This window comes from Macrobrachium nipponense, chromosome 11, assembly GCF_015104395.2.
Source record: "Macrobrachium nipponense isolate FS-2020 chromosome 11, ASM1510439v2, whole genome shotgun sequence".
Taxonomy (NCBI): Eukaryota; Metazoa; Arthropoda; class Malacostraca; order Decapoda; family Palaemonidae; genus Macrobrachium; species Macrobrachium nipponense.
Genome location: NC_061087.1, coordinates 78133485 through 78137408, shown reverse-complemented (window position 1 = coordinate 78137408; position 3924 = coordinate 78133485). Strand labels below are relative to the sequence as shown.

Here is a 3924-nt window from a genome sequence, read left to right as displayed (position 1 = left end):
ACATTAGAAATATATTTATATATATATATATATATATATATATATATATATATATATATATTATACATATATATATATATATATATATATATATATTATACAATATATATATGATATCTATATATATATCCTATTATACATATATATATATATATATATACCTATATATATATATGATATATATATATAGTATATAAATTACTTATGATGATATATAGATATATATATATAATACACATATATATATTGTTCTATATCTTATCTATATATTATATATATCATATATATATATATATAATATATATATTATAATGATATATATATTATATTATAATATTATTAATATATATAATATATATATAATATATAAGATATATGAGACCATCGACTCTTCAGTCCAAGTAAATAAACAAGATTTTCCGTTTGCATATAAACGCTCCAGAAAAGCCATTAATCATGAGGCCACACACACATTCTAACAAATATGCACACGTTGATACCTGGACCCGTGACAACGACCTTGCTAAGCCGTTGCATATTTCGGACCTTTTTTTCCTGCAACTGAAATAAAATCATTTCGCAAAAATTCTTTTTTCCCTGTTTCCGATGAGTTGTTGGTGGATGTAAATGGAATTAATTTCGGTGTTGTGATTCCTGATGGATTGCGATGCGTTTGCGTTTTTTGGAATTGTATTTACTTTTCTTTCGGTAACGAGTTTCTCTCTCTCTCTCTCTCTCTCTCTCTCTCTCTCTCTCTCTCTCTGTCATGCATACCAAGAGACAGAAGGATCTTGTTCCGAAAAATCAGAAAGTGGAAAAAAGGTCTTGTAAAAAAAAAGAAAGCATGGAAAGTGATGGAACTAAAAAGTAAGATAGAAAATGCAGAGCAAAAGATTATACAATCAAAAGAAAATGAAAAATGGGACTTTCTAAGACCCTAGAAAATATCAAGCAAAACCCCAAACTATTATACTCTTATGCGAAAAAGATGATAAAAAGAAGAGTAGAAATAGGCCCTATGAGAAATGAAGGGAGATTAATGAATGAAAAAAGGAAATATGCAACATATTAGCAGAAAGATATAAGAGAGAATTTACCCCTAGAATTGATAATGAAGATAATGACACAGAAATAATAGATAAAAATAGTGAATATTTATCTGATATTGATATTAATGAAGCTGATATTGTGCAGGCTATTAATGAAATTAAAAATGGATCAGCAGCTGGACCAGATGGTGTCCCTGCCATTTTGTTAAAGAACGTAGTTCATTCTATTGCAAAGCCACTCACAATATTATTAAGGCAAAGTATTGATACAGGCAAGATTTATGATAAACATAAATTAGCATATATTACCCCTACTTTCAAAAGTGGATCAAGACTAGAGGCAAGTATTTTATAGGCCTGTGAGTCTAACATCACATATTATGAAAGTGTATGAAAGGGTAATGAAGAAAAATATTATGAAACATTTAATGAAAAATAATTTGTTTGATATGGGAGAACATGGTTTTGTACCCGAAAAAAGTACAAAAACCCAACTGTTAGTCCACCGTGAGAACATATATGAAACATTTAATGAAAAATAATTTGTTTGATATGGGAGAACATGGTTTTGTACCCGAAAAAAGTACAAAAACCCAACTGTTAGTCCACCGTGAGAACATATATAAAAATATGATAAACGGCAAAGAAACAGATGTGGTTTACCTAGACTTTGCAAAAGCTTATGATAAGGTAGACCATAATATATGAAGCAGACAAGCAAAGACGTAAACAGTTAGACTGACAAAAAATCTGAAACAGAAGCACATCCACCAACAATGATGATAACTGTCATGAGGCGCGTTTTTGTCATTCTTTTTATTTCTATAGTAAACATGAATTTCCTTTCTGCAATGTCAAAAATTTTTCAGATAGGTTGAGCAATATAAGAAACCATGGTTTATGCTCATTTCCGAGCGTATCGATGAAGGAGATTATTGTCCACATTTTTCTGATTATCAGTTTCTTTTAAGGGGGAACTATTATAAAATTTTATATTATCTTTTAGCATTGCCTGCTCATTGTTATCTTTTCAGGGTCTCAATGTGTTAGTAGAAAACGATCACCAGCAATAAGGCTGGCTCAGTTCGGTTGGCATCCTTTGGATTTGTCCCTACCATGTACACATTTGATAAGTTTATTCAAATTCATTTGTAGGTCACTCTCCGAAGACTGTTGTCACTCCTCTTTCCATTACAATAAACATTATTGATATATAGGTAATAATATCTCATCATGATTCATTCCCATGTGGTCTAGTGGCTAGGATACCTGGCTTTCACCCAGGAGGCCCGGGTTCGATTCCCGGCATGGGAAGATGTTTTCCCAGAGGTGTTGTCGTAATCTAAGTAATAAAGTGGTATTCACAGTACGCAAACCGTCATTCCTGGCTTAGAGGTTGTTTGCTTTACGAGAAGATTGCGTGGAAGTCAATAAATACACTTGCATTTTATTAAGAAGCCCAAGGTTTGATTCCTGGCAGGTAGATAATTTCTAGATGAAAGATGGGATGGCCAAATTAACAATCAGCATGAGCAGTTCACTTCTCTCTCCCCAACGAGGCTGGGTTTTGATTCCAGGCTTAGGAAGATATTTCCTATGGGAGATATGATAACCTTTTTAATAAATTGGTATGAACAATATAACGGACTTTCACCTAGGAAGCACAGGTTGATTTCTGGCATGGGAAGATATTTTCATGGTGAAAGATATTATAACATTTTTAACAAGTCAGGATGAACAGTACATCGAGCTTTCACCTTGAATTCCGTACTGATTCCCAGCACAGAAAATATTTTCCAAGGAAAGATCATAACCTTGTTGACAATTCAGTACCAGCAGTACAGCCTGCTTTCACCGAGGAAGCCCATATTGATTCTCAGAATGGAAGATATTTTCCTCAGAAAAGATCTAACCTTATTGACAATTCAGTACTAACAGTACGGCCTGTTTCCACCCAGGAAGCCCATATTGATTCTCAGCATGGAAGATATTTTCCTCGGAAAAGATCTAACCTTGTTGACAATTCAGTACCAGCAGTACGGCCTGTTTCCGCCCAGGAAGCCCATATTGATTCTCAGCATGGAAGATATTTTCCTTGGAAAGTACCTAACCTTATTGAATTCAGTACCATCAGTATGCCAGCTTCACCAGGAAAAGCCCATATGATTCTCAGCATGAAAGATATTTTCCTTGGGAAAACAAGATACTAACTTGTTGACAATCAGGTAACAGCAGTATGCCAGCTTTACCCAGGAAGTCCCATATGATTCTCAGCATGGAGATATTTTCCTTGGAAGTATCTAAACCTTGTTGACAATTCTCCCAGTACAGCAGTTATGGCCCAGCTTTCACCCAGGAAGCCTATATTGATTCTCAGCATGGAAGATATTTTCCTTGGGAAGTATCTAACCTTGTTGACAATTCAGTACCAGCAGTATGGCCAGCTTTCACCCAGGAAGCCCATATTGATTCTCAGCATGGAAGATATTTTCCTTGGGAAGTATTTAACCTTGTTGACAATTCAGTACCAGCAGTATGGCCAGCTTTCACCCAGGAAGCCTATATGATTCTCAGCATGAAGATATTTTCCTTGGGAAGTATCTAACCTTGTTGACAATTCAGTACCAGCAGTATGGCCAGCTTTCACCCAGGAAGCCTATATTGATTCTCAGCATGGAAGATATTTTCAAAAGGAAAGACACAAGCTTTTGAACAAGTCAACATGAACACTACACTTCCACCCAGGAAGTCCGGATTGATTTCCGGTTTTAGGAAGATATTTTCCGAGAGAAATATGTTATAACCTCTTTAATATATCTATATGACCATTACATCCGGCTCTCACCTAGGAAGCAAGGACTGATATCCGGTATGG

At 34.5% G+C, this 3924-nt stretch overlaps 1 non-coding gene across 1 annotated transcript; it reads left to right on the top strand.

Annotated features, from left to right (window-relative positions):
• Positions 1-2291: 2291 nt before the first annotated feature.
• Positions 2292-2363, top strand: Trnae-uuc (transfer RNA glutamic acid (anticodon UUC)). The gene has a single exon. It is a non-coding gene; the product is annotated as a tRNA-Glu (tRNA).
• Positions 2364-3924: the final 1561 nt, after the last annotated feature.